We start from the raw sequence: 9,992 nt of genomic DNA, 5'->3' as shown, positions 1-9,992 counted from the left end.
AAGATCTTTTCCGGTTAGATTGATAAGATAAGGGCGAACTAGAAGTGAATCATTCAAGACGTCCGGGTACAAAGGAAAAGAAGAAACAGCTCAAGCAAACAAACTTCACACTAGTAGACAGTCATTCCTCTGCGTGCCCCGCAGCTGTTCACCTGCCCTCGCTTCCAGCATCGACCATGAGGAATAGCTACACCATCCAGAGAAAGGTGGAAGTTGTCCAGTGGCACAAGAAGAATGGAGACAACGTAAGCAAAACTGCAAGACATTTTGAGCTGGACAGGAAACGTGTTCGCGAATGGAGCACCAACTACCAGTCCCTTCTGCAGCAGTGCCACGGCAAAAACAAATTCAAGAGAGCCATCAACAACGGACGGCCGGTCTTCAGCGAAGAGCTCGATGAAGCACTCATGGACTTCTTGGATACCGAGCGGGCGGCGGGGCGAGCGGTGAGCAACCGTGTCCTTCAAGAGCACGCACGCAAGTTGGCGGTTCAGATGAACCTGGGCAACTTCGAAGCTTCGAACCACTACCTGGCCCGCTGGAAAGCCCGCTTCAATGTGTCGATGCGAGTGGGGACGAACGAGAGTCAGAAGCTGCCGGCTGACTACGCTGACGCAATCTCCGTCTTCCGGAGGGCTGTGGGAAGCCTGCGCCTGGAGCACAGTTACTCCAACTTTAGTATAGCCAACATGGACCAAACCATGGTACGCATGGACTGCCCAGCCAAGCGGACAAACAACGTTGCCGGCGAATCAAGCATCCGCATCGTGAACACAGGCTGTGCGCGTCGTGGACTGACGGTTGCACTCTGTGCAACAGCTGCGGGCATCAAACTCCCGGCTCTCATCGTGCTCAAGGAACCGACGGGCCGGATCCCGCCAAGGGCACTGTTCGCACTTCAAATCCCAGGTATTGTCTCAATTTCCGCGTGCGGCCAATGTTACTTCTGGTTTGCCCAAACAAATTTCAGCATAAAAATAAGTTGAAAACATGCACTCACGCCTTTCGCATAAAAAAAAAAAAAAAAGTTTTAGGACAGCGTTTCTAGTAGAGGGCGCTGCATGGGTTCGTCACAAGTTTTGTTTTTTCATCAATACCGTCAATACTACGCAGCGATGCGGCGATGCTTTCGTGTTTGCGGCTGCTCCGGTTGTTGGTGGTTGGCTTTGCCGGAGTTTGGAATGAAACCGAATCTCGGCTCCTTTCAGAAAATGTGAGAGTGACCTGTTCAAGGAACGGATGGATGACTACGCCGGTCTTCCTCGAATGGGTGCGGAGGGTGTGGGGTGCCAACAAAGACGACGTGAGGCGGCTGCTCGTCTTGGACCAGGCGCCCATTCACAAGACAGAGGCAGCGCGGGAGGCCCTCGACGGGAAGGAAACCGACGTTGTCTTCATTCCTGGCGGGTGCACGTCTATTCTCCAGCCAGCAGACGTGTGCTGGATGAAGCCCTTCAAAGATGCTCTCAGGAATCGTTGGTCCTCCTTCTTGCGGGAAGGGGCTGTCACCGCCAAAGGGAACCTCAAGAAGCCGTCGCGTCAGGATGTCGTCAGCTTCGTGTCCGAGGCTTGGGCATCTCTATCGGAGAAGGCCGTCCTGACGTCGTTCAAGCGCTGCGGCATCTCAACACGCCTCGACGGCTCAGAAGACGGGGAGTTGAACCACCGCCTGGCCTCTGTAAGCGACGAACCAGCGATGGGGCCCGAAGCTCGGGAGAGCATAGTGGACGAAGTAGTGCAACTCGTCTTTGACAGCGACAGCGATGAGTCGTTCGATGGATTTAGCGATGACGAGTGAGCAATAAATGCGTATGCACCGCTGATCTGTCAAATGCAGCCATTTTTTTTGTAGTTTTTGGCCCTTGGCCCGAAACTTCGCCCACCCCATGTTTTTCACCATTTATCTCTTAATTTTGGGTGGGCGTTCTTTTGGAACTTTACGGTATAGATATTTCTCTCGATCCCGAGAGATTTGTTTAACTAAATTCTATTGTAGATGAGTATGGCTTCGATATGGTGTCACTGCAAATGTTAAAGGTGACCGTGAAATATAATATGATGGGAAGCCAGATGAGCAATCTCTACTGCAGGCAATTATCTTGCCCGGGATGACACCAATCCTCCCCCCCCCCCCCCCCCCCCCCCCTGCAATTGACATCTCGGGGCCTTTAAGCAGCCACAATAGAATCTCGGTGATATGATCACAGTTGATATGAATTTCAGGAAGATAAAACTGTTTTTAAATACCCCGGCCGAAAAAAATGATGCGTAGCAGTTTGGGATAGTGCGACTACAGTGGACGATGCGAAAAAAAAAGCGCCTGTCACAAGAACGTAAATTCCATCAATATTTTAAAATATTGAGGAATGTCGAGGTGCACATCGCAGGCACCATCTGGATTTTTGCGAGCGGCGCACCTCACTGCTGCGGCAGTTGTAAGGTTGTCTCGGCACACGCACGTAACCGGAATAACCATGGTCGTGTTCCTAACTCGTCACAGCCTCACTCCAGAGTTTACCTTAACATATGAAAATGCAAAAGCTTACTTGCATCAAAAGACTTTAATACAACAGGGCCAGTGAGTATCGGTCCGTTACAAAACTGAGTGCACTAAAAATTAATAAAAAGAAGAGAACTTGTACGACAAACGAGCGCTAACTCAAACCCTCGAAAGTGATTCAGCGTTGCTCCACCGTAATTGTCACTTGACACAACTCGCCAAGGTGAGCAACTCGGAGTCACTCAAGCGGAAGGCCGTGTAATCGCGTGTGACCCAACCGGACCAACACAAGCAACCAGCACCTTCTAAGAAAGCCAAGATTTTAGAGAGGAAGCAACTAAGAGTATGCAAACACCTGCGAGGCGCAGGTGTCCACATGCTCTCAGTTGCACAAATCGCTTGCTCGTGTGCATGTGTGAGTTGGAGGGACAAGGGAGGGGTGGCTAAGCAAAGGAGCTTGCAGACGCTTTCCACTCCTCGCTTTCTCTTTCGTTGGCGTGGGGCAAAGTCAAACTAAAAGTGATACACTGGAAACGTTCAAAGACTGTCCATTGCGGCAAACTACATTGGTTGCGATCCAGGACCGCCGATGAGGTCTCTCAAGTTGAAGCCACTTTCATTTGAGAAGAAGCTCGAAATTCTGAGAAAGGTTGACCACAACCCAAAAAGAAAACTTGCAAAGAGTTTGGCCTCGCATTGTCGATACTCTGCCGCATAACGAAGGCCAAAAATGCTGAACACTTATGTTCTGCAGCAGATCACAAGCTCGGCCAACAATAGTGACGACACGAGCGCGCGAGTTTACAAATTTTAAAAAGTGTCTGCTGGCTGACCTTGTAAAAAAGAAGACACCCCCCCCCCTCAAAAAAACAAAACATCAGACTTTTCTGCTCATAAGCAGGGAGCAAACGAACAGCAAGTAGGTATTTCTTTTATTTTGGTGTATTGATTGGTTTATTTGTTGGATCATGCAAATTTCGCATGATACGAATATTTTTCACAATTCCGGGAGATTCGCATCATTGAGATTCTACTGTAATGGCTGCAGCGGCTGTTCCTTTTCGCGTTTCATTTTTTCTGAAAGTTATGGGATCTTTGTGTAAACATCCAGCAAGACTGACCGAGCAAGCTGCACACCATCGAGGAATAACCTTTACAATGTTTGTCTCGATAAAAAACATTAGCAAGGAAAAATTTCTTCTTAAACAGCCTGAATAGAAAACGAATTTAACGGATAAATTGGCTTTCTCCGCTACATTCAGCGGGAAAAGTGACGTCACATGACCTCAATACCAATTTAATTCCCTGCTAAATTTAGCGGGGAATCGAATTGGCGTTGAGGTCATGCCACGTCAATTTTCCCACTAAATCTAGCGGAGAAACCTAATTTGTTCATAGGTGACGTGACACTAAGTATAGTGACGTCATTTTCCCCGCTAAATTTAGCAGGGAAACTAAATTGGCGGAAGAGGGGATGGAGGAGGAGAGGGGCATACCCTCCCCTCCATACCCTCCCTTCAAGAGCTGCGCTCTAATTTCGCATTACATTGATTTGTAAATGTGTTCATTTTTTTTTATTCTTTATATTTTACTGCAAAGTGCCCGCTTTCCAGCGCTTCCTTACGGTTATCGTATTGACAACAATATTTGCATGATTTTTCTGATCCCGTGAGAAAAAAAATAATGTTAGTAAATTGTTTTTGCTCGAGCTGCATCTCGCCAGTTTACAATTCGGTGTTGGCAACACTGATAGATTGACTTCATGCTAGGGGGCGCAAGCTACTGCTCGTTATAAGAGGCATAGCCGCTAATATCCATCCATCTATCCATCCATCAATCCAAATTCAAAATAACTTTGTTTAGGCAATCTAATTTGTTGTGGCAACTTTGGTAGTGGCGACTGTCGTGCATTGCGTCACCAGAACTGTTGCACACCCCTTGAAACCGCCTTTAATAAAGAATCTTGAAGGAAAAAAATACTTTCAAGTGTTTATTCCCAGCTATTCGACCGACTTTCCATTTATCAAGACGTCGAGCAAGGGCGAGAGGTACGCATTTTGTAGTCTGCGCCGCTGCGATGTCATCATTTCGCACGCTGGTTGCCAGGACATTCCGCGTCACCTCAGTACGAAAAAGCACAAGGACTCTGCAAAACTAGTTGAAACCAACGAGAAGCTTGGAGGGTACTTTAGGAATCAACGGATGACGACATTGCCCGAGCAGAATGACTTTTTACAGCATTTTTTATTGTACACAATGTGCCGTTCGCGGTAGCTGATCACGTTGGAGACCTCTTGTGGAAAATAACCCGGGCTCAAAGGAAGCTACTACGATTGAATCTCGATATAAAAAAGTCAGTAAAATCCGCAATTTACTTTGTTGCACTGAAATTTGTTTACATCAAAATTTGGCGCCTAGCACGTAAAAAATCAACGAGATGTGTTCAAGTGCGAACACTCGCCAGAAGCGATCTTTATTTGCGATGAAAGTATTGTATTTGGACGAATATAACGAGAGTTTTTTTTCGAAATTACGTGCTCCAAAACGCACCTTGCGTTATATTCGGAATTGAGTACAGCCACGAGGCGCGCGAGTCTGGAGAAAGCCATCCCTCTAGCTCAATGCAGGAGATCGGGTGGGAAAAGAAGTGGGGTTGCGGGAGGGAACTTGTTAGCTATTGGAATATGTGACGGGACGAATAGAAAAACTTAAAAAGAATTTTTATCGCTTTTGTGTTTGTACAACGCCGGCCGAAAAGCATGCCGCAGAAAGGCAGCGCGTCACGCGGAAATGCGAGCACCGGCCAATTCAAGCCAAGCCAAGCCAAGTTATGCAATCGTGCAACACGAGGTGTTTGTTTGTGCGGAAGGCCAGAACAAAAATGAGTGTGAACGGTTCAGCAATTGTTTTTCTATCTGCGCATTTTTTAGTTTCTGCTCCGGAGTGGTGGAGCTCACGCCATGCTGCTGCATATTGCTATTGCTTAGTGGTCAAGTGGATTGTAAACGGAAGGACCTAACCAGTGAGGATGAGTGCAGTCAAAACATAAACTGATAGATCTTCTACTTCCATTGCCTTTTCACTTCTGCTATGCCCCCGAGTGGGGTAAATTTACGCGGCCCCCGCTGGCATTATAATAGCAATAATATTTTTATTTTTTTTATTTTTGAAGGCATCAAAACCTGCCCTCACGTTATATTTGTTGGTTGCGTTATGTTTGTGCAAGTACGGTAGTCTGTGACCTTCGGCTAAAACAGTGGTTCTCAAATGGGGGTCCGCAAACCCTTTGGCGTCCGCAAAGGCATTCAGGGGTCCGTGAAGTGCTGCCTCATCAGTCAAGCCCGGCAATAAAAGTTGTCTTTTTTTAGGCCCAGAAGAAATGTTTCAGTTTTCGGGCGAGTTTTCTCGTGTTTATGTTAATAACAGAGGTCTACTTCACATTAGCCCTTAGTTATATCCATTTATTAAATCATTACTATATTTAACCTATACCTTTCCCCTCCCTTCATCACGAACAAGGTCCTCAATCATCTCCGCCGATCCACAAGGGGTCCGCAAAACCTCGATGGTTGAGAACCACTGGCCTAAGACATCTGCAACATTAATATCGGCGTCACACGCGTTTGAATGCCCACAGTGCAAGCATCGCATCTTGTTGCTCATGTGCACTGGTGTTCCGCCTCAGCACGTCAATTGCGTCGAGCACCTAACGGCTGCTCGGCACCTTGCAAGGGTTTTTGGCATCCGCCTCACTGTCATCGTTCTCAATCGATAGGGCACAAACACATCAATATATGATGTGTTTGCACCCTATTGCAGTGTTTTTCTTGCCTAAACCAAGTTTTGAAGAATAAAAGAGTTTTCATATTTTTTTCACACAGTTTTTTTAAATTCCCTGTAGCATTTTCAGCATTGTAGGGTTGGCAGATCTGAAAAACTAGTATAAATATTGTAAAAAAAACAAAAAACCTTCACAAGTTGAAGATTAAAAAATTTGAAATTCTGAAGAAAGTCATTATTATCATGATTACTTAGCAACTTTTCTCCACTCCGGCGTGCCGCCGCCGTCAATTTCTGACCGGCGCACAGGTCTATCACATGGTGCTTGCGGTCTTTCAGGAGCTTCCCTGGGCTCGTAGAAAACAAAAAGAAGCTTCCCATGAGCTCGTAGAGCCCATGGGAAGCTTCTTTTTGTTGCACTTAAAATAAAGATTATTAAGTAATTTTTAGCAACCGGCGGAAACTTCGAGCGACTTCCGGACAGCTATTTGAGCACCATCTCTTATCCGTTGGTCATTAAGAACTTCCGGTTTACGCCGGAAAATTTATTTAATAGGATGAGATACATATTACTGTTGCGGCTTACAGATTTCAAAAATTATCCTGGTAAGGTGAAACAAATATTTTGGTTAGCTAAAGCTTCGCCCTCATACTTCGTTCTCATTGGTTGGTTGTTTTTGTATTTTGACCTTTAAAAACAGTTCCGTGTCGGCTGCCGCGGTCGCGGCTGCGTCGGCTGCTCGACGGCGCCTGTGCCAGCGGCACGGAGGTGGTTTTCGTTTGCGGCAGCGGGGCCAACGTGTTGGTTATTGGTATATTTCATCTACCAATATGCCAAGCAAACGAAACCTTGTCCATTGCTCGACTCAGTGGTGCTCTAATTCCGGTGGCAACAGCTCTGCCAAGTTCTTTGGGTTCTCGAGTGACGAAAGGTAAAGACGGGCTGCTATACTTTTGGTTACACAGTTTCGGATTGCCGAAACCTTGCTGGTGCATGTTGCATTATGGTAGGGTTATTGTAGAAGGTCAGAAGGGACAGGGCATTTATGTTAAGATGAGCGGTGTGGGGATTGTGATCCCTCAACATTCTGTCGCGTCAGCGTTTTGGCGCGCCGTGGCGGCCGCGCTGGCGTAGCGAGAGGTGGCGCTGCTTACCACTGTGAGTGGCTTCCTCCTCTCCCCCCTTGGGGCGATTTCCGTAACGGACCCTCGCACAAAGGAGATCGACGTGTCGCTCCTTGATTGGCCACTTCGCCCCCGCCGTGATCTTAAAACCAGCGGACAGCAGTCTCGCTTCCTGTCTTCTTGCTGGGATTCGGCGGCGGCGACAACGGGGACCCTTCCGGCGCACCGGTGAGCGTTTACCCCGTACTTTGTACATTTGTGAACGACCGTTCGGCCGTGGGCGATCTCCACACCGACGGCGTTCACCAGCTTATAGCCGCTGTGTTGTTGTTATTTTGTTTCATTGTAAATAAACAGTTTATCACCGTTACCAACGTGACTGGTGTCTCATTGCGCTCGACGAGCAGCATGCCACGCGAGTACGAACCCGCTTCGCGGTAGAGCGTCTCGCCGCGAACGTGGAACTCCCAAAGGCAGTGGCCCTAAGGAGAACCACAATTTGGCGCCCAACGTGGGGCCCGAACCCACGACCCTGAGATTAAGAGTCTCATGCTCTACCGACTGAGCTAGCCGGGCTGTTGTTTCCCGTGTAGTTGCAGCCGCCTTTTTCTTTTTTTTATTATTTTAGTCTTGTTGTGTGTTTGTGTTGGTCCACCCGTTTGCGGGTGACTATTGGCTAAGGAGGGGGGAGTGTGGGGATTGTGATCCCTCAACATTCTGTCGCGTCAGCGTTTTGGCGCGCCGTGGCGGCCGCGCTGGCGTAGCGAGAGGTGGCGCTGCTTACCACTGTGAGTGGCTTCCTCCTCTCCCCCCTTGGGGCGATTTCCGTAACGGACCCCCGCACAAAGGAGATCGACGTGTCGCTCCTTGATTGGCCACTTCGCCCCCGCCGTGATCTTAAAACCAGCGGACAGCAGTCTCGCTTCCCGTCTTCTTGCTGGGATTCGGCGGCGGCGACAACGGGGACCCTTCCGGCGCACCGGTGAGCGTTTACCCCGTACTTTGTACATTTGTGAACGACCGTTCGGCCGTGGGCGATCTCCACACCGACGGCGTTCACCAGCTTATAGCCGCTGTGTTGTTGTTATTTTGTTTCATTGTAAATAAACAGTTTATCACCGTTTCCAACGTGACTGGTGTCTCATTGCGCTCGACGAGCAGCATGCCACGCGAGTACGAACCCGCTTCGCGGTAGAGCGTCTCGCCGCGAACGTGGAACTCCCAAAAACAGTGGCCCTAAGGAGAACCACAAGGGTGAGGGGGGGAGGGATCGGTGTTAGAGCACCGCAGTTCGATAGCACGTGCGTGAAGCAGCTCGCCCTGCAGAAGGAATCTCCGAGAGACCGTGGCAATCGAATCACTGTTGCTAAATACTGCAAAGTTAAATGTGTGATTGCTGCGAATACTGGAATAGTAGTTTCGTGTAGATTTTCTTACTTTGTTGTGCCGTAAAGTGAACATTTTTTTTTGTTTTTTTCTGTATAAAGAATGTGTCTAATAAAAAGAGAAACTGCAAAAGACGTTTGGACTTGTGCTCAGACTGGCGATGTGCGCACCAGCGGCCGGGCGCACTTTGCATTCATTGATTGATGATCTAATGAGAAGTGGCTGTCAGTGAACATGCATTGTTGCCAAGCCGATCTCAATCGAGCAACGCAAAGTCAAGCGCTTTCGGAAGCGTCGGACATTGGCAGAAAAAGGAAAACACACTTTTTTTTTAAAAGATATTGCTATTACTTTGTTTTGTAGATGAAAGAGACGGCGGCAATGGGAGCAGTTCCTTTTTCTCTCAACATCAGCGACAATAGAATGCAAATTCGTTGGGAGTTCGGAGGCTGCTCCGAACGAACTTGCATCCTCTTGCCGTCGAGGGTGAGAGAGAGGGAGAGGAGGGGCAACACTTCTCACACCCTCCCCCATAACCAAGCGGTTGCCGCGACGACGACGCACATATTGTTTTGTTTATTTCTTATTGTTTTTGAAAAAACCCAACGCCTGTTAGGGGAGATTTGGCGCTGCCGTCTGCAATTGGAGTCCCAATGGGAGGTATAGACCTTTTTCACAAGGGTGCCGCCATCTTGAAATATCGTCACTTCTAGTATGGGCGAAAACATTGTTTTGCCGTCGCCACACCAATAAAATGCATTTAGGAGAAAAGCGTAACTGTCACCCATTCTCGTTTTCCCTCCCCTCTATTTTTTTACTATTTGTAGGTTGAAACGTTTTAATATTTTTTCGTCGTCCATAGCGGATATGCTAACTTGGCGGTCGGGGGCGAGAGTAAGCGGAAAAGGTCTATAGGAAGATTCCGCCAGTTGTTTCTAGAGCCCATAGGAAGCTCCAGAAAGAGCGCAAGCACCATGTGACTACACTGGCCAGTCACATGACTCAGTAGCCACTTTTTCGCGGGCGCCAACAACAAATTCGTTTTGTGCCAAAATATAGCTCTACAATTTTGTTTTTTTCGTTGTAAATTTATTTTAGAAGTTCTTTTTCCATTTAGCCCATTTTTTCTTTCTTTCTTTGCATGTTTTTTTAAAGGGTAACTGCAAAGAAAAAAAAGTTTTTAACAGCTTAATTTGGACAA

At 47.7% G+C, this 9,992-nt stretch overlaps 1 protein-coding gene and 1 non-coding gene across 6 annotated transcripts in view; both read right to left on the bottom strand.

The window, feature by feature from the left end:
• LOC8041497 (trithorax group protein osa) overlaps positions 1-9,992 on the bottom strand; it is a 177,614-nt gene that overhangs the window by 28,374 nt on the left and 139,248 nt on the right. The window lies entirely within an intron of this gene.
• On the bottom strand, positions 7,909-7,981 carry Trnak-cuu. The gene has a single exon. It is a non-coding gene; the product is annotated as a tRNA-Lys (tRNA).

The sequence above is a fragment of the Ixodes scapularis genome, unplaced genomic scaffold (assembly GCF_016920785.2).
Source record: "Ixodes scapularis isolate PalLabHiFi unplaced genomic scaffold, ASM1692078v2 PGA_scaffold2__306_contigs__length_199485367, whole genome shotgun sequence".
In the NCBI taxonomy this organism is placed as follows: Eukaryota; Metazoa; Arthropoda; class Arachnida; order Ixodida; family Ixodidae; genus Ixodes; species Ixodes scapularis.
This window is presented reverse-complemented; position numbering and strand designations above follow the sequence as displayed.